This window comes from Nannospalax galili, unplaced genomic scaffold (assembly GCF_000622305.1).
Source record: "Nannospalax galili isolate Female #2095 unplaced genomic scaffold, S.galili_v1.0 scaffold140, whole genome shotgun sequence".
Taxonomy (NCBI): Eukaryota; Metazoa; Chordata; class Mammalia; order Rodentia; family Spalacidae; genus Nannospalax; species Nannospalax galili.
Window position 1 is genome coordinate 4,834,822 of NW_008352267.1, and position 23,879 is coordinate 4,858,700.

Genomic DNA, 23,879 nt, shown 5'->3' on the forward strand with positions numbered 1-23,879 from the left:
TTTATTTCATACTGGTTCTTTCAAAAATTGCTTTTATCTACTTTTGATTGAATCCCTTCATCTGGTAGCTATTTTGATTGAGTCTAATCATCTGAGTGATAAAGACACATATCTTAAAAGTGACCATTAAGTAGTATTTTATGTATACTAAAATCATTAATAATAATAATTTTAATAATAATTTTGCCAGGCATAGCGAAACATACCTTTGACCCATCAGTATGCAGGTGTCTGACACCGAAGGCTTATGAGTCAATGACAGCCTGATCCTTGGAAGTCGAAGACCTTCAAGGAGATCCTTGCCTACATACTAACACCCTGTCTCATTAAACCACCTAACCCTACAAACAGTGAATATTTCCTTAGAAGTTTTTTCTATTTTATTGTTTATTATTAATTTAGTATTTCCACATATGATACAGTATAGAATGAAATTGTCTTTTTTGTAAATATATTATGTATGGTAACAATACAAATTTCTTTTAGTTTTAATTTTTATCTTAGGGGAAAAATTTCTATACAGATGAGTTTTGGAAGCTATCATGTAGTGAAGGGTGACCTGGGGACTACAATCACCACCCTGTTATAGTCTCAAAGAAAAGATGACAGGAGCACACTACCACACCCTAAGTATTTTCAAGGTTTTTGTTCATTTTTCTTACTTTCATTTTGTTAAATTAGCTTTCCTTTGTTTGTTGTTTTACAGTGTTAGACTTCAAATACTAGGCTTTTCACATGCTAGGCAAGTGCTCTGTCATTTAGTTATATCTCTTACTTAGCAATTCCTTTGCTCTTAGTTCTTTATTTCTTTTCATATTGTTTTTATTGTTAATCTCTTAAAAGGCATAACAGCACTGAATTAATTCTTCAGGTTTTAAGGATTATTTGAAAATTGCTTTTAACTTGAACTCAAACAGTAAGTATTTGACTTGAAAAATTTAATTCAACCTATATATCCTTATTCAAAGTAATCAACTAGATTTTCCAGGAAAATAATTGCATATAGTTAAAAATGTAGTAAGTAGTTTAGATGGCCAAGGCTCAGATTACTTAAAAGTTTTACTGGAAATTCTGAAAACATAAAAAATTGTTATTTGAAAATTGACCTCTAAGTTCCACTCAAATGTTCATATTTAATGCTTATCTCTTTCAGCAGAAATACTACTGTTAAATAATCTGTGAATCGTTTGTTTTTTTTTCCTCATGAAATAGTTCCAGTTTCTAAAATACATTCTAACTCATAACAGGTACCTGATACAGATTTGGCAAATATGAAAACCACAGTTTAGTGATGCTTTGAGATTAATGAATACAAGGTGAGCTAGAAGAGGGAGGTGCCCCAGTATCACAAAAGTGGGCAGTAAGCTCTGTGTTGGAGACACTCCATACCTCACACTATGTATATCTTCATTTGTTTATTCCTCAATTATACTTTATAATAAAACTGTAATAGTAAATATTTTAAAGTAAAATAAAATCAATAAAGGGAACAAAGTGCCCAATGAACTACCCTTATTAAAAATAAGATACATGGAGGTGGCTGTTAAAATTCCTTTCTTGGAGGGCCTGTTCTGACCTCCACCAGTATAGGGGCTGATATCTCAGCAGACCACCTGAGAGTGCCTGACCCAGCCTCCCTCTCGCATAGGGGCTGAGAACTCATCAGACCACTTGAGAGCACCTGGATCCAGCCTCCACTGTTATAAATGGAATCCCACTGAAATGGACCAACAAACAGCCCATGGAAAACTGATGATGTAGAGACCCAAAAATTCAGTGCCTTGCCACAATAGGAAGAAGATCGTCCCACACTTACCACCCTCTCCAAGACTCAGGGACTTTTGTGGAAGAGGTTGGCAGAAAGAATGTAAGAGTTGGAGGAAGGGGTGGAGTGTTACCTGGAAGTGTACTATGCTGGCAAGCTATAGTCACACTACTTCCCACATTCATCAAGGGGTTAAGGGCGAGAGTCAGTTACCCCCTCCCACCCAATCAGTTGACCTTAGCTAAATGTGGGAGAGGGGCTCAGGATCTATAAGCCAAGAACACCAGGAGACACCTCTCTCACCATTTTCTGCGGCTGTTAGGAAGTCACAGGATCTATATTTGTGTGTGAACTTTCCAGTGCAGCCATAAATGGGGGGAGCCTACTCTTCTGTAAATAACCCCCCCACCCTATGCTCTATTTAAAAAAAAAATGATAGGTGTTTGGCTAGATAGATGAGACGGATCTGACTAGATGGCAAGTGAATAGACTTGCACTGAGGAACATCTAGGGACACTGAGTTGACACAGTGGGCCTTAACACCCATGACAGAGTATATGGGTTCCAGTGCGGGGGCTATGGGACAGGTCTAGTGGGGACGGGGCTATAAAGATGATTCAGATTGTTTGAGATATTCTGCATAAAATACAACAAAATTTAATAAAAATTTTTTAAGATATTTTAATTTTTAATTGACATATAATTTGTTTATGTTTGTGATAAACAACATGATGTCTTATAGAAGAATGTGCATTGCAGGATTAAGTAAATCTTTCTATGTAATGTTTTCTGCCAATGTTTAGAAGCTGCATCCCAAATGTCATTTGTAATTATAGCTAAAGTACTGTATATATTTTGAATTGTCTTGTTTTCTTTTCTTTGGTGTTGACACTTTTATCAATAAGAATGTAATGGTAAATTATCACTGGACTTATATTTCTTAGCATTATTCATAAGGATACACACAGATCTGTTTGTATTTGTAATTAATTATATTTGGGGACATATAACATTGAAAAATGCTTTTTTTTAAAAATGGGTTTAAATTCACTTTGCTTAAAGACAACCTACATGACATGATTTTCTTAAAAACAATGCTTCCATTCCAAATCAATCACCATCAAAATAAAAGAGCTCATGATGACAACAGTCCCATTTGTGTTAAGTCCTGGTGTTATATGGAGGACAAGCATCAGTCAATTGTGGTGACAAGGTGATAGATCCAAATTGTCCAATTTGTTAGTGTTTTTCCATTTCTAATCCATCCTTAAAAAACATCATATATGGATTCACACCATCCTTACAATAGTGCAGGAGAGCCACCATATCACCTGGATTCATGTTTTCACCAATAAAAACCTGGTACTTATTGAACTTTGCAAGGATGATCTTAATTCGTTCTGCAGGGCCCAGTCACAAAGAGCTTTACTCTGGTTTCTGTTCTTTGAGTTTCCTTTGAGTGATTTCATGTAATCTATGATGTGCTTCTTGTAGGCCTCTTTTGTGAAGCTGGTTTCCTGTAAGTGTTAGTTCTTAAACAATGTTGACACCAGTGACTACTGTGCTTTCAGTTCCTTTGCCCTCCAGGCCTTTGCTGGAAGCGTTTTTACCAATGAGTGAATCATCAACGTTCCCTCTATCCTGCTTACCATCTTGCCCTCCACCTCGAAGCCTGTTTGCAGTCTTCCTGATCTTGTAGAAGTCAGAGAACAGCTGGTCATGGTTGATGATGTCTGGGCAGATGGTCATGATGGCTGCTGGGAAAGCAGTGCTGTCCTCCGAGCTCAGAGCAAGCCTGGTGCAGCCGAAGTCAAAGGGGGGAGGGGGAGGGGAGCAGATTGAAAAAAAAAAAGGAACAGGGAGCTCGATTCTTATAAGATACTCTTCCTGAAGGTTTGCTACTTGATACCACAAAACTGTTTCAATATTAATATTACGGTTCATTGAACATTTATAAATGATCTCACTATTGGTAGATTGTATTATTGATGTTGGTTAATAATGATTATCAAAATGACCAGACATAAAATCACCTAGAAGACAATCCTTTGGCTATTGGTGTGAGAGATTATCTAGTTTAAGTTAGCCTCTGGCCATGCCTGTGAAGGATTAACCTGATGAGATTGATTGAGGTGGGATGACCTAACCTAAAAGTGGGTAGCATCATTTATGGGCTGCAAAATATGGAGAAATCATCCTGAGAACCAGCATTAACTATTTTCAGATTCTTGACTGCAGACTCAATGTGACCAGCTGCCTTAAGCGCCTGACTTCTCCACCATGATACATTATTACCTCAAGCTGTGACCAAAATAAACCTTTTCTCCCTTAGGTCGCTTTTGTCAGGTAGCTTGTCACAATAGGAAAGTAACTAGTGCCTTATTTTCCTTTCTTATGGATGAAATCATGTATTTAAGAACATCTTACATGTTAGTAATAACCACAGATATCCACTAAATATCAGGTGAATGCTAGTTCAGCTAATTCTCTGGTACATAATTATTTAAAATGAGAGTCAATATAACCTTAAACAAATGTTAATTTATAATTCAATATACAATAATGTTAAAATAATTGAACAATCAGAATAAATAATCCAAGTGTATAAGGTCACAATACATGTTAAGTATTACTATTGTTCATTGTCTATATGAATAAAGAAAACAAAGTATTTTATTATGCGTATTATTATTAGTTATTATCCATCAATAATATAAATGGCTTAATTCTGCAGTTTTCTTGCTCTCTTTTTCCCTTCCTCCCTCTCTTCCTTTCCTTTTTTCCTTCTTCCTTCCTTCCTTCCTTCCTTCCTGACTTTCTTTCTATTGTTCTTTCTCCCTCCTCTCTCTCTCTCTCTCTCCCTCTCTCTCTCCCCCCCCCAGCTGATCTGAAACTCACTATGTAGACCAGACTGATCTCCATCTCACAGAGATTTACCTTCCTCTGCCTCCCAAGTACTAGGATTAAAGGTATGCCACCATGCCTCACTCTCTGATTTTTTTATGTCTCCTATAAATAAAATATCAACTCAAAATTAGCTCCTTAGATCATAATGAATACAATATATTCTTATCTTGTGGAAAATATTATGATAGAAGACAATTTTTTTACTGGTAATAATAAACATTGATCTTGAGGATTGCCTTATGTTTGTGTCTTACTACATTTTGTGATTCAGTAATAATTTTATTCACAGTGTTTTTACTAATACAGTAACCACGGTGACCTGTACTTTTGTTAGCCAGTGTATGCACACAGAGTATTCAAAATCATGATTTTGAATAGATTCAGCTTCTAGAAAATGAAACATTAACCAGTGTAGGTAATTAAATAAGAAATAGTTAAAAGTTGCCTTATGTCTAAGGAACATGGACAAGTGTCACATTATTTGGCATAGCAATCAGGCTGTCTGAATTGGGAATGTGGGGTAATCACATACAGCTCTGTTTTCAGACCTTCCATATGTCATAATCTCAGTCTTTACAATGATTCAGTACATTTATACATTGTGCTTCTCAAAGACAAATAAAATATAGGATCCAATATCTGGACTTGCTCCAGAATTTTAGGATTTGATGATGTGGTGCCAATATTGATGCTTGTCATGCAGTTCATAAAATATCCTCATCCACCACTGACCTAATGTCCCTTTGGTTTTTCTAAATGCTCAAGATACCAGAGCAGTTTTAGTATACTGTAGACCCGGTGTTCAGCCCTCACATATGAAGCACACACATATCTTTCATCTTTTCTTTAAAGCAATTTCTTTTTGTTGCTGCATCATTTTACCATATTGTGTTCTTGTTAGCCACACTGAAATTTTTTTTCTATACTAGAAATATTGATAAAATATTTCTCTACTTTATATGTATTTGGCTGCTAAATAAGTGACATTGTGTTTTACATTTACAAATCCTATTAGAAAAGTGAACATATTTTCATATTTTTCATTTTGAGTTGAAATTTGCTAAGTGAAAAATAATTTCCACTTCTCATAATATAATTCAGGGTCATATCTTAGAGACATATAATTTTTATATGATGCCCCTACTTCTCTCTAAAGCATGTTAATCTCCCCAGAATAAATTTGTTTGCTCAATGAGCAGTTACTTCTTACTTCTTCTTCCCTATAGACCTAGAATATTATCTACCTGTTTTCTATGTTGACATATTTCTCAGCACTGCGTAGTCCATGAAATGGAATCATACATCAACTTTTTTCACTGAGCATAATTGTTAAAAGTAAAATTTACACTGCAGTATATTATCAGGATTTATAACTATGGATGGATATTTGGATTGTTTGACCTATTACCTTATAAACGAGGCTGCTATGAACAGTCATGATGAACTAAATGATTATCTGCTTTTCACTCTTTCAGGGATACTCTTGGGAGTGAAATAACAGTAAAATAGAAATTTTGCATTTAATTACTTATAGAAATAGTCTCATGTAGCCCAGTCTGGCCTTTAACTTTTAGGTAGCTGAGGATAAGCTACATTTTCTAATCTTCCCACTTCTATCTCCCAAGTCCATGGTTTACAGATGTGCACTATCATGAACTGTTCATAAGGTGTTTGCGATCAAACCCAAGGCTTCCTGCATGCTAGACAAAACTCTTATATCAAGAAAGTTACATTTTTAGCTCCCTGCATTTAAATTTTTGATGAAACATCCAACTGCTTCCTATAGCAACCACACCATTTTATAGTACCATCAACAATATATCAGCTTGCCAATGTGTTAGCTTTTCATTGCTGTGATGAATCACTCTGAACAAAACCAACTTGGGGAGGAAAAATGTTTATTTGGCTTACACATCCTGATCGTAATCCATCATTGAGGGAAGTCAAGATAGGAACCCAAACGTGGCAGGAACCTGAGGGCAGGAACTAAAGTACAGCCCGTGGAGGAATGCTTTTATTCTGGCTTGTGCTTCTGACTTGTTTTCAGCTGGCTTTCCTACACAGTCCTGGACTACTTACCCAGAGGCAGAACCACCCACATTGGGTTGGATCCTCCCACATCACTCAACAATCAAGGAAATGCTTCATCAGTAAGGCCACAGGCCAAACAAACAGAGGAAATTCTCCAACTGAGGTTCTTTCTTCCCAGGTGTGTCATGTTGACATCCAAAGCTGTCCATCACAGGATGTTTCCACCCTCTTACTAACATATATTATTTTCTATTGTTCTAATTATATATAGGTGATTGTAAAGTGCTATCCACTTTATTTTTAAGCACATATTTATTTTAGAACAACATCCTGATCTTCTGAAAAGGAAAAATAGCCTCATAACTAAAACAACATTCTTACTGGAATTTTAAGGTAAAAAATGATTGCTAATTGGAAAAAAATCAAAGTATTTCCAAAGCTAAATAATCGGAAAATTTGAAAAGCAGCTTTTTCCTAATTTGAATATTTCTTTGACCATCAGTTATAATTCAGTTTTTTTTCTTTTATAGATTAGTTTTACATAGTGTTGCACAGCAGCTGTAAACATTTGAGCTATTACAACACATTTTTCTAGGCGTTGTACAAATAAATTGGGGAATGCTTTTATAATCCAAAGGAAATGCATTTGTAATTCGTAACTGTTCCAATTCCCTTTATTGTTATTGTGCTACCTTAGTGATACTTGGTTTTGGCATCAAATAACCAACAACAGAAAACACAGCTGTCCTATTAAACCATCATTAACTCCCAACCTCATTTCCCAAAAGCTTTTTCAAACCTTACTTTAAAATTGCACACCTTTTTCTTATGAGTGTAATTTTAAATCTTACAAATAATAGAATTCAGTGTATTTGTTTTCTCACCGAACGTTATAAAATTCCAACATTTATATTTTGTATCAGCATTTATTATGCAAAATGATAATACAAAAATAAAAATTGATAATCTATTTTCATGTAAAAACTCCCAAAGCAAATCTATTGTGACTTTTAGACTTCTATTGAAATATCTTCAGTTTTCATTTGCCTAATAACAGAGAGAATGACATTTCAGTGAAAAAAGCCTTCCATTTATACCTTTAATTATATTTTAATGTATATTTTTCTTGAAGTATTGTGCATTTCATGCAATACATCTTAATCATACTTAGAACCCCTCCCTTATCTGTACCCCCCACAGCCCTCCCACTGAATTTCATGCATTCTGTTTAAATGTATTCTTAAAGTAGGTTTGAACATTAATTGTGCATTTTTATCATCATCCTCTCATTACACATCAAGTTAATACTACACAATAACAAAAGCTCCAATTAGCATAGAAACAGACAACCTGAATTAAAATGCTCATTCTTCAAATGTACCTGGGCAATTTGGTTAACTTTTTTTTAGTTCATTGTGTCATTTCCTACCTCATGAAATTGGAAATTTTAAGTGCATGTATTCATGTTACATGCATTGTGCCAGAGTATGGCAACCTCAGAGATTTTGTTACATAAATCATATCTTTCCTCTCATTAAAAACCTGCAATAGAGTCCTATAAACCAGAATTGAATCAAACAGCTTCATTACATTGCTCAAAATGCTGACGAGCTTGGCTTCCTCCTTGCCTCTTCTTTAACCCATGCTACCCCACTGCTCGCAGTAATTACAGACACACTGGCATGGTGTGCGCTAAACTTGTGAGTTTACTACTGATTTTAGATCTTTAGTTTTTCCATGCTCCCGTTGCATATGAAAACCAGTGGTTTGCTTGGTTGTTGCCACTGTTAGTTATTTTAGAAGGAAAACATCGTTCCTCAAAGAAATTTTCATTCTAATCTAAAAACATCATCCATACTAACAGTTACACTTTGTTTGCATCCACTGCTTCTCATATTATTACTAGTACCTCGAAGAAGACAGGCAGAAAGAAGAGCAATAAGAGCTAATTATTTTGAGAATTCTTTGCCATTTAAAAAACACTCATTAATCTCTGAGACCATTTCTATAGGCATAAAGATTTAAACTAGAATTTATCACAAAGTTAAAGTCTGTAAAAGCAAGCATATTATTACTGACAACAAAACATAGAGTTACTAAACAGTTTAAAAAAGACAAATGAAAATGGATCTAATTAGTATGAATTTCATTACTTTTAATATAATATGAACATTAAAGCTTTATATGATATCATTTCTTCTCCATTTTTGCTTGGCAAAAATCAATGTTTAACAATATGTTATTGGTGAACCGGGGCAATAAATAAATCTCACTTCTGGGAATACAAATGCTTTAAAAAGAAAAATCCATCTACATATAGCAAATTATGCTATCATTTGACAAGCTCACTTTGAAATAATCATTGAGTCACACAACTTCAAATGCATACATACAAGATTGTTGACATTAGCCTATTTGTAAAGATAACAGAAGAGCCCAGATACAAATCTCTAGAGCACACATCAAATAGTGCAGGATATAGTCCCCATAAGGCATACAGTTCAGAGGGGATATTTATATAAAGCAATGTGGAAATTTCATCAGGATTTTTTAAATTTAAAAATATTTATGAACAACCTGGAGTGATGGTGCACACCCTTCATCCTGGCCCTCTGGAGGCAGAGGCAGGCGGATCACTGTGAGTACAAAGCCAACCTGGTTTACATAGTAAGTCCCAGGCCAACTGGGACTACAGGGATACCTTGCTCAATATATGAACAATGCTTTCTTTAAGAGTAACATGATTCCATTGAAAGATTGTATAGCTTGAAGAATTTGGGAAGGAAGTGAAAAGCAAATTCACATTATAGGAAGAGAGACAAATTTCACATTATTGTTAAAGCTTGGTAGCAGAGTTTTATAAACAATATTCAAAACTTATGGTAAACATATAGGATTTGAATTTACATTCTAAGATATAATTACATATTTTTAGTTTGAGAATTATATCACTTTGGTTATTGTAAGACTTTCTAATTTTTTAACTTCCCAGACTGTCATTTTTTTTTTTTTCCTCTAGAAATTAGGGCATGGGTGAAGGCATACTGGAAAACCTCATGCTGCCTATTAATGGGAGAGTTCCAACATCAAGGCCTGGAAACTCAGGATTATATGTGGAGTGAGGACCACTGCTGGGCCTCAGAGGAGGGAAACAGTCATCCTAAAACCAGAATCTGCAAATAACAGAGACCTCCCCTTTCACAAGCATAAGATACAAAGCCTCTGCCATGCACAACCTGGGACCTCAGGGGAAAGGGCTGTGGGGAATGCGGTCACTCTGAGAAGATTGAGATATCAGGAAGTCCTCCATGCTCTACTCTGCTCCACCATGAGTCTCTTACCAGAGGAATGTGGAACTGTGGCTTGCAGTAGGGGTCCAAAGCTTCAGACTCATGTGAGGGAACATGCAAGGGGAACCACAGCCCAGGCTATGTTATTGAATGCTGATAACAGATTTCTAATGCTTATCATTGCTGTTTTCACAAATAGAATTTTATTTACAAATAGTTCTTGTGAATTTATTTTTCTATAAAATTACCTAATGATTAATTACTAATTCATTCTACTTGCTACTGCTTAAATTGAAATATTTTCAATATTGTGTGTGTGTGTGTGTGTGTGTGTGTGTGTGTCTATGTCTGTGTTTGATCTGTGCTTCTGTATGAAGATGGGACTATTAGGTTCCTTTTACAGTTATTCAGTAAAAATAGATTATTCCTTTTAAATGTTGATTGTTGTTTAACTTTTATAAAATTCAGTTTTATTTATTGTTTGAAAAGTTCAAATGTTCCTTCATACTAGAATATAACATTGAAAAATTAATTTAGAACATTAAATATCATGCAAATTTTATATATGTAATAAAAACAGTCTATATTTATAATTTGTTATCAAAACAAATAACCTTCATAGAAAATATTATTCTCACACTTAAGCAATGAAATAGATTTACTTTAGGAGGTGCTAAGCAGAGGAACTATAAAATCATATTATTGTGTTAAGTTTTTACAAATATATGGTAAAGAAATTGCTGAACCCATTAATTTAAACATTTAAACACAAGACATGTAGCTACTACCTTCGAATTGGATTTAAGGTCCACTTCATGGGATGGAATCGGTACTTGACATTCCTACTAAGCATAGGAACATGAGGATAAATAGGTCACAGGACATAGGGAGAGCCTGAAACCAGTATTTACTAAATAGTTATAATATTAATCTGAATTCTAATGACTTGCTATTATACCCCTATATTAATGCATCTCTCAACTGTCACCAGAGAAGCTTCCTTATGCATCACATGGTGATTAACACAGAGAATCACAACTGAGCAACATGTAGAGAACAAAAGAGTGCAGAGTACGTATCCCTAAATAGAACAACTATATCAAACTTCGCCTCCCAAGGCTTGGGGATCATTGCAGAAAATGGGACAGAAAGATACTCGGAGCCAGAGGTTGTGGATAACCACAGGGAAATAGTTTTTCCAGAGAGCTACTCGGTTATTCACAAGAATTATCAGACATGGTGACAGTTTGCATAAGTCCACTGCAACTTCAAAGCAGACAAAATACCAGCATAGGCATTAGGAAGTAGGTAAGAAACCCCAACCTGACATGAGGAACTATTGGCACCTGAAGCCTACTGGGAGGGGGAGAGTTAGTCTTATTTAATGATGTGAGTCTTGGTAGGTTAGCCAGGATCCAGTGGATGGAGTCACACTGAAGGAAATCTGGGGACACAAAATAGACTCTATAGGTCTTAATACATAAGTATAATATAGAACATTAAATTGGTTAGGGCAGGAAGGGGAAGTGTGGATAGAGGAAGAGATCTAATACCATCAATATATATTACATAAAACTTTCAAAAAATTTAATTAAAAGATTCTTTTAAAGGACTGGAGAGGTGGTTCAGTGGTTAAGAGCACTTGCTGCTACTGCAGAGAACCCAGATTTTATTTCAGTACCCACATGGCAACTGATAACTGATTATGACTCCAGTTCCATGAGAATCTGACACACTCTTCTGACCTCCAAAGGCATTGCAAGACAGAGATGCACTTACATAGAAGCAGGCAACACACTCATGCAGATAAAATAAAAATAAAAGATAAAAAAAAAATCAAAAGCATATATATTGACTATTATATTAAAAGAGCAGGACATTTGGAATATTTTTGTAACACTGTAGATCATGATGCTCATTAAAATAAGCCAGGCATGAAAAGACAAATATTCCCAGAAACCACTCATATCTTTAACATAAAATACTGATTTTATTGAATGCTTGAATAAAGTGATGGGCAACAGTGTTTAAGGTGGCAGTTATACTGGAGAGGTGTCATGAAATGATTATCAAAGCATTGTTTTCACAAAGAAGTCAGTATTTTACTTTAAGGATAAAATACCTCAAATACCAGGCATAGTGGTACTTGCCTTTAAACCCATCACTTGACAGGCAGGAGCCGAAGCAGTTGGATCTCTATGAGATCAACATAAACCTGTTCTACATAGTGAATTCCAGGCCAGCTGGAGCTATAGGAAGACCCTGTTTAAAAAAAAAAAAACTAAAATAAATTACCTCAAACATACATACATACAAAAATTATGTTTATAGATGTTTGTGTTTATCAATATATATTAATTACTTTCTCTTTGTATGATCAAAATATCTGACCCAAAAATTTAAGAGAGGAAAGGTTTATTTTGTCGCACAGTTTCAGATTTCAAACATCATGGCCCAGAAGGCACAGTAGAATTTATGTGGCAGGGGACTGTGAGGCAGAGCATGCAGACACAGCCACAACAGTTGGAACCAGAAGTTAGCATAATTTTCAAAATCCCTCTGCCAATCACCTAAACCAATTGCTAAGACCAACAGCCTAAGTGTTGCATAATCTATCAAAACAACACCACTAAATGTTCAAACACATGAACCTGAGAGGGAAATTTCAGACTGAAATCATGCTTGGAAAGTGACTAAAACTCTACACCTATGAACAAAAGCATACTTCAGCAGAGGGTATGAAGCATAGCTATGATCACAGCACTGCATTGGTAGAGGCAAGACAATCTGCAGTTTAAGGCTAGCTGTGGCTACATAGTGAATTTGAAGCCAGCATGAACTACCTATGACTCTGTCTCAAGAAAAAGACAAAACCAAAGAAACAAAAATGAAATAAGGAAAGAAAAAAACAAAAGCAAAAACAACCAAGCAAGCAGAAACTACATAAAAGTAAGAAACATGTTCTTGTTCCAGAAAGATAAAAAATAAAATCAAGTGTGATGGCGTCTTAATTCTTTGAGTTTTTTTTTTTTTCTGTAGAAGTCAAATGTCTCCATTAATCAGTATATATGAACAAATGGCTCACACATCCTTCTCAGTCTTTATTAATCTCTCTCTCTCTCTCTCTCTCTCTCTCTCTCTCTCTCTCTCTACTAAACCCAAGGCCTTGTCTCACTGCTTTTATTTATACCAGGTCTCACCATGTAGCTCTGGCTAGCCTGGAGCTGACTATGTGTACCAGGCTGGCTTGGAACTCACAGAACTCCTCCAGCCTCTGCATCCTTAGATCTGGATTCCAACTCTGGCTCCTTTATTAAGGCAACTCTTTAATTACACTGCATTTTGCTAACTTTCCTCTGACCACAGTTTTCCAATTTACAACAGAGTGAACCCAAAAGGGCAAAGAGATAATCAGAGTCCTAGAGTCAATTTAATGCATTTTCATTTTTACATTTGTGACATCTAAAGAGAGATTCTTTACTGAGATTTCCCTTAAAATTTAAAAACCTGGCCACTTCATTACTAACTTGCCATTGTTTAATACATAGAATTAGAAGCACAAAAGGCCTTGGGAAATAACACATGTGAAAGAAAGGAAAATTTGCAGTTGAAAGCAGCAAAAGCATTTCAGCAGTTTCAGCACGGTGAGATCTGGCATGATCTGACAAGTGCACTGGCCCTCCTGAGAAACAGTGATTCACTGAGAAGGGTGCCACGCTGAGTAGAAATGGTCACATCTCAGTTGCCTTTGCAGCGTTCAAGCCTTCGCTACAAGATGACTTGTAAGTGAATGCTCTTAACTCAGATATTGGGCTCAGATTCCCAAATCTGTTTGCAAAACCTGTAATTTGACATTTAAAAATTTTTTTTTGAATTTTTGAGATTTTCATTTGCTAGGTGATATTTAGACCCCCCAATTTAATGTACTCTAATATACATATATATAATATGTATATATATATATATATATATATATATATATATATATATATATAATCTACTTAGCCTTCTAAGGTTCACATCCTTGGTAGAGAGTGTCGTTTCCCTCTTAGAAGCCATCAGTTGACAATAGTTTCTTAGACAAGGACCATTGAAGAAGATGGAGAAGAAAAGTTGTTAAGATCCAGTGATGATAGATGAACGCAAGGAAATGAGCTTTCCAGACAGCTAGTCACGTTCTCACGAATTCACAGCAATGGCGGCAGCATACAGAAGTCCCATGCAAGCTCAAACTAGACAAAATCCCGGCATAAACGTAGGGAAGCAGAATACTCGATATTTTAAAAAAATGTTTCTAATAGTATCTTAGTTTAGCTTACTGAAAAATAAAATTGTCACAGAAACAGAATCAGGTTTTAGGAATAAATAAGCAACAGAAAAATAAACTAAGACAGATTATGTCAGCTCTGGTAATCCTTATTATTTTTGCAGTTGATAGTTCTAGTGTTTTCATAAGTTTGAGGTCTTCTGGGGGAAGAATTTAGGACATGTCACCAGAAGTTCCATACAAGTACTGACAGAGGAAGGCCAGCAAAATCAACTCCATATTCATAATCACTTTTGCCACATGGGTAATTGCCAAATGTTTAAGGTGTGTGCAGAAAACAAATGTCAAAATGGATTTTTGTAGCAGTTAGACTAGAGGTTCAGGTGAGACTGCACAGGTCACCTTTGAGCTTTTGAAGTTTTTATAGGATGAATTAATAAAGCATATATTCCTGTCATATATTCAACAGGTAATAAACACCTATTCATGCAGTTTCGATCATAAAAATGTCATAACCAATAATATGACTAAGCATATTTTGAGGATGCCAATCAAACCACTTTGAGAATATCTACTTCACCTTATTTTTTTATGCTGAAAAAATACCATTATAAGATTATTTATAAGGATAAAAATTAAGAAAAAATACAAATCAAATACAAGGAGATCACATAAATAAACATTAGAGATTCCATATGCTAGTATGTTAAACAGACTGACTGTTTAACTGAAGGTTTCATGACTCTAAAAAGAGGATGAGAAGTAGAACACAAATGTACAACATCATGTGATTCAGTGAATTTATGCATGCATGCGCACACACACACACACAGTATATACACACATGTGCACACTTCCTGAAGAATGTTCCAGAACTCTCAGCATGGCGATCTTTGTGGTTGAGCTGCAGTTTGTAATTTTCTAGCTTGTAATTATATGTATTGTCCAAAATTACACATTAAGTTTATGTTAATTTTTAATTTTTTGCTTTATTTTTATTTTATGTGTATGTGTGTATTGTGTGTATGTATGCAAGTGCATCTATATCATGCAAATGTCCTTGGAAGGTAGTAGAGCATATTGGATTCCTGGGAACTGGAGTTATGGGGCAATTTTTAGCTGCCATGTGGGCACAGGGATTCAAACTCGGGTCTTCTGCAAGAAAGGACAATGCTCTAAACCCAGCCCCTGCTACATTTCCCTATCTGCACCTCCCCCCATAGCCAGCCCAAAAGACTTCATGCATTTTGTGATATATGTTAAGACTTACTGTGTCAAGTTTGTGTACCCAAAGATCTTATTTTAAGGGGTTATTGTCCTAATTCCTGAAAGAACCAAACATTTCATTTTGTTGTTGATCATGGATTATGTTAACTATGACCTCAAGATATTTTGATTTCTGGAAACTCAAACTGTTAAATTACCTTATTTTTATACTGAAACCTCTTTCGTGATGAAGTTCGACATGTCTGTCATCACAGCAACAATCTCTTCTTAGTTTTTGCCAACTTATTGTGTGTAGACTTTATAAATGAAGACCTGATATTTCATGCTTGGTTAATAGTGTATTGAAAACTTGCCGTTGTTTAATATGTGGATGAGGACTGTGCAGTAAAACAAAATTATACATGTAAGGAAGCATCCCAAGTATGTAGCATTTTTGTTTCTTTTCTCTTTGCTCTAGATTTATTACAAGTATATATAATTTGTTTTAAAAAATGTAGGTTGCTTGTCATAATTTACAAATGCTACAAGTAGTACTATACCATAAACTTTTATAAAAATAAAGTTTTAAATAATCCTCAAAACAAATTATAGATTTAATGACATAGCAGGCAGGAATTGTTTAATGCAATTCCCTTGATTTTAAAATGATTATATGAATGCTATCTCTCTCATGGAGGTGGAGTGTTATATAATACGGTTTATAAATCTGTTGCTGCTTACTTAAAAATGTAGAGCACAAAATGTACTCTGAATAACTGCTATCAGCTCTTGTTAAGAGGACCCTGAAACACATTATGTGCACACTCCAAAATACCACGTCTTTTTAAATAACCTGATAAAATAATCAATGGCAGTGGAAATATACTGTATCTAGATAGAATAATAATAAAATATTACATGAGATGTAGTTAGTGAAATAGAAGTTACCAGTAAATGAAGACTATAAATAATACTAACAAAAAAGTCAGAACTTACCCCCCAGAAGGTTGAGTAATTAAAGAAAAGACACTGCATTTACTTGTGGTCAAATTCATGCAGCTTGACATCATAAGGCTTATATTTTATAGTCTTTTTCTATTAAAGAGTTTAGACCTGGGAATACTTACAGTAATAATGAAAATAAAACAATGACACTCTTTACTCTTCTAAAGGAAATTTAAATTGGCATAGCTAGTTTGAAGAGTAAATTGATAACATCTATTATGTCTTCATATGCTATAAGACAATGATTTTACTTCATTTCTAAACCAATGCCCAAAAGAAACTCACATCTATATGAGAATATATGTACAAAATCTGTGATTATTATTTATAAGAGTAAATGAGAAAAATGAACATTACATCAAATAGTACACTTGAAAATATATGCATATGTGGTAAAAAAGTTACAAGGAAATGTTATGTATGATCAAAACTAAATGCAGGAGATAAGCCCCCTTGGGGAAGAGGAACATATGGTGTAGAATGTAATTGAATTGTAGAATACACAGGAAACATCTGAACTATTGTTAGCAATTTTTTTTCTTCAAATGAGAGTTGGGTACATTGTTCTTTGTGGTATTATTGTTTTTTTTTATTCTGTAAAATATTTTAATAAGAAAAGAGGCATAAGGGTACCTGAAAAAGAAATAACTAAGAATTGTAAAATTGCCTATAAATTTTTAGGTGCTAATAAATATTTAGGATTAAACAAGAGAAAATAAGAAGCCCAAAAACTGCTTCACAAAACATTCATGATTATACACATACCACTGATGATATAGTGTGTATTGTGTGCTTTATCTAGATTTGTTTTACCCCTTCTAACTGTCAACCTCACAGAAAAGAAAACATTTAGACTTCCGTTGAAAGGGAAGGTATCTTAGAGCTAAACACTGTAAGTCCTATTAGAATTAGAAATAGGGAGAGGCTTAAGATTCTTATAGACAGCTCAAAATAAAATGCAGTGAAGTACAGGGGCCAGAATATCTAGGGTCATCTACAGGGGTATCAGAAGTTACATCAGTAAAACAGGTGTTGCTAATCCTCCAGGGGCCTTGCTGGGGAGGTAAGCTAGATTTATTATGCTAAAACTCATCCTGAAAATTCTTCCATTTCCTGTAAATGCACACCATGTTTTGGTAAGAAGGCTCTTGTTATCATAATCTAATCAAGTTTACAGGAATGTGGTGAGGCTCTTCCATACAAGGGGTGGTAAGTGTCTTCCAAACTGCAGTGACTGAGATAATGATCATACAAAACTTGAGAAATAGTGACATCTATAATCATTATTGGAATATAAGGACAAAGATAATAACACAATATATCAATTCAACATTGTAAATTTGTTTTGTTGTAATGCATATGTTATGTTTGGGAGGCAGTTTTAATGATTAAGAAATGAAAAACTATTGAATTCACATGCTCTAAAATGTAGATTATTATCATGAAAGTGCAATGGTTTAATTACCATATAATCATATTGCTTATGGCAATATATGTAGTTACTTCCGATAAAATTTTCTTTTTTCTTGAGGATATTTTATTATTTTTATGTTATGTGTATGAGTGTACTGTCTGCATGTACTATCTGCATGCATGTAAGTGCACCCATGTCATGCAATGCCTGCAGAGGTCAGAAGAGGGTGTCAGATGCCCTAGAACTAGAGTTATGCACTGTTGTTAGCTATCATGTGGGTGCTGGGAATTGAACCCAGGTCCTCTGAAAGAGCAGCCAATGCTCTTAATCACTATACACTTAATCACTATACAGCCCCTGATAAATAATTTATAATATGGTTTTTAACTCATATTCTTCAGAGTTGTAAAGTAAAGCTTAATTTTAAGAACTCTGCACTCTCTGAAGCAAAATAATCCACAAGTTATAGATTACACATTTTCATGTAGTATTGTCTGATTTGGGGTAAAAGCACCATGATCAAGCAGGATGTTTGCAAGACATGGTGCCCAAGATGATTTTTGGCATATTCAGAGACTATTACTTACCAGAGCACAAGTATTTGCTGCAGGAACCAGTAATATATGTGATTTTGCACAAGACGACCTAAATCAAGAGTATAATCTTTTCATCCATGGACTAGGGATAAATATTGGGCTTTTACTTAAATGTTCACCCAGGACATTTGATAATTGAACAAAAAGCACATGGGAACACCTCTTGTGATAGTACCTAAAACTGTTTTTAACTTACATACTTCATGTATCTGAAAATGTTAAAAACTCTACTTCACCTTATTTTAATCAACCATATCAAGATAAAAATTACTGTTCTATACAGAATTTACTATTTCAATTCTAATATATATGCCAACCAACACATTTTTTATTCTAAAAAATGTATCACATTATTTTCTACTTAAGAACTAAAATCTTCTAAGTATTATCCAGTATAATATCTCAACATGCATTAGTAATTAAATGTCTCCAATAGTGCCCAGATGACAATATGCATATGTCCAACTTTATGACAACCATTAAGTGAGAGCTTAATTGTTGGCAATTCTCATAATTCACTAAAGATAATTTCTGAAAGATTTTTTCCATCAAGCCTATTGGGAGCAGGGTTTGTGGATCATATACAAAATATATTTGAAACTCCATGATTTGTAATTATTACAAAAGTTGAAGGAAAAAGAAATGAAGAAAACTTATCATGAGTCAAGCATTAAGACCAAGCTTAGCAAAATGTATACTTTCATATAGAATAAGAGTTATAAGAATGTGCTTGTGGGGCCAGTGAGATGGCTCAGCAGTTAAGAACACTGGCTGTTCTTGCAGAAGATCCTGTTTCAAATACCAGCACCCACATGGCTAACAACCATTCGTAACGCCAGTTCCAAGGGATCCAACACCCTCTTCTGTCCTCTGAGGTGATTGCAAGACATGGGTGCACTTGAATAAATGCATACAATACATGCATATATGTAATTTTAAAAAATAGAGCAAAAAAACAACAAAAAACAAAAATGTGCTTATTACAAGGGCCTTTTAAGCTAATTTAATGTTACTGCAATCTGAGAAGATGTAGCATTAATTGATAGGTTATTTATTTATCATTTCCTACACTCTAAGCATCAGAAGAAATCATGTTGTCAGGAAGTGTAGTGCACCCAGAAATGTATCTTGAATGGCCCCTTTGAGCTTCAAATATAGGCGACTGAAGACTGTTCATTGACCCTTCTAACAAAGCAAATACAGCTTCCACACAAAAGGCTTTCTTTCAGGTTTGAGTTCTTGGTGTTTGACATGGGTCAGTTATTTGTAAATGAGGTCTTTTAAAATCAGAATGGCAGGGCACTGAGACATCAGGATTCCCTGGTATATTTTAGCTCCTTGTGAGAACTGCCAAAGTTTAGAGCCATTTATCCAATGGGTGACCATGCCAACCTTGACCCTTTAGTAGAGAGGTTGGCATTGTTGTTACCTTCTTGCTTAGATGCAATCTCCCAAGAGGCACATCACAATGTACCTATGTACATGTCAATATACTGAATGTTTTCTGAATATTCATGGGATTTATATTCATCTCTTAGACATAGATAGATCTTTATATGTTGTCCAGGATATCTAATCAGCTTCTGAGTAACAAAAGATAATTTTCATGATCAACAAGTGAATGTTCATCAATTTAAAAGACTGGTATGAAAAAAATAGTCAAAAGTGTGTGTATTTTTATGTGGAAGACAAAGGAACACAGGATAATTGATGCTAGTGAGTGGTGTGCCATTGCTTGATTCCATTGAAAGATAAAGTTGATTCAACCTGCTGTATGTGTTCAAAAGAATACTTTCATATAATCAGTAGTTGAATATCACATATACTGATTTGTACCAGTGAAGACATTCCTTCAAATAGAATACAGTGATAAGAAACAATAATTGAACTTATATTAATAATTATCATCTGCTTTGACCAGTCTGGAATTTTTCATGGATCAGACAGGTGGAGACACAGGAACATATTGCTTAGAGAACAAGCACCATTAAAGAGCTCAAAAGTAGCTATCTATTGCTGACAAGGCCTGATGGAAAGAGATGTGGTGTAGGATTGAGTTCTCTAGTGGCATTAGGCCACATAGGATCCAAAAATTAATAGGAGCCAAGTATAAGTTCTTAATGACAGGGAATCATGAAAGTCTAATTATAGAAGTGAGAAAAGATGTTAAAATGACAGGAAGAACTTGCCCACAGAATTCTATAGAAATGTTTAATACAATGTGGAATTCCTGGGGTGAGGGAGGTGAATACTGTGCAATGGTGCTGCTGTAAAACTAAAAGAATCATGCCAGGCATGGTGGCACACCCCTTTAATCCCAGTACTCGGTAGGCAGAGGCAGGAAGAACTCTGTGAGTTCAAGGTCATCCTGATCTACATAGTGAGCCCAGGTCAGCTCAAAAGGCAAAAAAAAAAAAAAAAAAGGCCGAAAAGTATCAATTCAAGGTAGATTATCCAAGGTCTTTAGGTAGCCTCCCCAATAAATTACCATAATCTCTCAAAATGCACTTACATAATTTTATTATACTTTTAAAAATTTTCTATTTCATCATGCTTGCTTTAATGTACTAGCATTGCTGATTTCATTGTCTAGATCCTTAAAACAAACAATATTCACAATAGAATAAAACTTTGAAGATAAGTATCATGAAAAAGGGTTTTATGTCTGCATAGCATCTAAACTTCGGAGAATGAATCTGAGTAAATGTATAGTGAATGCCAATAACTTAAGAAAAACAGTTGGGGGACTGGATAGATGGTTCAGTGGTTAAGAGCACTGGCTATTCTTCCAGAGGACTGGGTTCAAGTCCCAGCACCCACATAATGGCTAACAACCATCTGTTACTCCAGTTCCAGAAAAATCCAATAACTTCTTCTGACCTCTGAGGTCATTGCATGACATGGGTACACACATGCATAATCATACACTTAAAATAAAAATAATAAATACAATTTTAAAAAAGAAAAATGGTGGGTTAAGTACTCATTAGATGACTAAAATGTCAGTCATCAATTACCCATGTTAAATTCAGGGCTCTACAGTCCCAAACAGATGATGTGGATTTGTCTTTGGAAGTGGACATCCAACAGCACAGTACACTCTTAGTAAGATGTTATCAACTTTCCATTTGGGTTTCTGACTTTCAAATTGATGCACAACTCAAAGAGGAGCTCACCTGCTTTATTCAGTTCCTTTTAATGTTTATTTAAAATAATTCTACTCATAATGATAAAAAATATCTAAAGGTAATTAAGCCTAAATTTCTCCTTTATAATCAAAGAGCAATTGTACATATTCATATTTAAAATCATCACAATTAATGTGGCTCCTTTAGAGTATTCAATTTTAAAGTTCTAATTAAAGGTTTTGCATAAGAAAATGTTATTATATTTTATTATCTATGATTACAAAAGTTATATATCCATGAAGGTATTTCAGTGACTTCTAAATTTAATAAAAAAAAACATTGTATTTAAGAAACCTATATTAAAGTTTATGATATTCAAACAAATGTACATGAGGGTATAGTGTAACAATTAGAAAAGAGAAAAAGAAAGGATAATAAAAAATGATAAAATGCATAAAGAGAGAAAGACCAGTATTGCACCAATGCATCTATGACAAAGATTCTTAATTGTTTTAATTCTACATTGCACTTTAAAGTTCATATTATAGACTCTGATTTTATTGTTATATTACCCATAGTAAAGACATTTACAATACTATCTCATTTACATTCCATGTTAATAAGTTGCCAAATAAAACATAGCATGACAAATGAGAAACGTAAATAGCTTTAATGTCATATGAATATTTTTCTGACAGTTGATAAAGAAACCACTAATCTCTGTCAAGGACATTTTGCCACATGGTCTCAAATTAGAATGCATATGCTAAACACTGAAATGAGGTTGTGCTTAAGGTTAATAAAATGTCTTTTAAAGACAGGTTACATAATTTCCCCATGTCTGTAACTCAGGTTATTAAAGTTGTAAGTAAACAAAGGTACTGTCTGATGCTACATGTCATTTTGGAAATTAAGATCAGTTAAGGCATCACTTTGACAGTCTTGAATGCCATGGCTGTGATATCAGAGGTGCTGTGGGAAAGCTTTCTGTCCCTCATGTAGTGGAACTACATTTGATTCAGGTAGATGCTGATACTGCATATCTCCTTTACACTGTATTTGTTTGACATTGCTACTCTCTTATCTAGTTTAATTTCCTATTTTCATATTTGTGTGTCACAGTGATTTAATCTCCAAGAGAGAAAAGTTTAAAATATAATAAGGCTATGTTCACTGTCTGCATGAGGTTATACTGGTTGCTCTAATACAAACTTGAAGAGCATCAATATTTTCCAGTATTGTATCAGTCTGGGTGCATATTTATCATTCAGGATAATAGAGAATATGTTTCCAGATAAGGGAAAATTGCAAGTAATTACATATTTACCTTAATGTACAAGATTAATATCATTATGTTATAAAATTTAAACTATAAATTATTGGAAAAACATTTTAAATAGTCTTATATTTTTAAAATAATGCATAATTTTGTGTTCCTGGCCCTCTGTTGCAAGAGGAATCTTCATTAAAAAAAGAATGCATAATTTTATTTCTTTAATATACTTTTGTAAAACTTTCAAATATGGAAACCAACAATTGACAGCTTTTAATATCTCTCTCTCTTTCTCACTCACTTTATATTGTATTGTGATTCAGCAAAATAAAATATATTTTGGCTAATATAAGAAAACTCAACTACCAATCATTTAAAATGGACTGTTATACTTAATTGAATAATATTGTGTCACATATGAAAACGTGTGCGCGAATGGATAGCCCCACACTCATATATGGTCAGCAATAATTAGACTTAGAGGATTATCAAAAATAAGGACACAGATTTGAGAAGGGAAATGTTGGGGGAAAGTGGAGTGTAAGTATGACCATAATTTATTGTATACATGTATGAACTTCTCAAGAATAAATAAAAATATAATTACAAATACATTTTTAAAATGTGAAAAACTAACACCATACATACCTTTAATCCCAGCCCTCAGGAGGCAGAGGCAAGCGGATTTCTGTGCGATCAAGGCCAGCCTGGTCTACATAGTGAGTTTTGGGCAGACTGGGATTAGGGAGTCTCTACAAAAAAAAAAAAAAGTAAAAAACTAAATATTTGTTGAATTATATTTGCAAAGTATATACTAAGATGATTGAATCAGCTAATATTTTATGAGTTAACTTAGACATGTTAAAAGCAATAGCACAAGAGGCAAGATGAAAATAATATAAAGAGATAGTCTGATGAAATTTTGCTTCTTAAAAATTAAATATATGAGCCCAGCGTGGTGGCGCATGCCTTTAATCCCAGAACTCGGGAGGCAGAG

At 34.4% G+C, this 23,879-nt stretch overlaps 1 pseudogene; it reads right to left on the reverse strand.

Moving 5' to 3' along the window:
- Positions 1 to 3,004: 3,004 nt before the first annotated feature.
- Positions 3,005 to 3,514, reverse strand: LOC103746840 (annotated as a pseudogene).
- Positions 3,515 to 23,879: the final 20,365 nt, after the last annotated feature.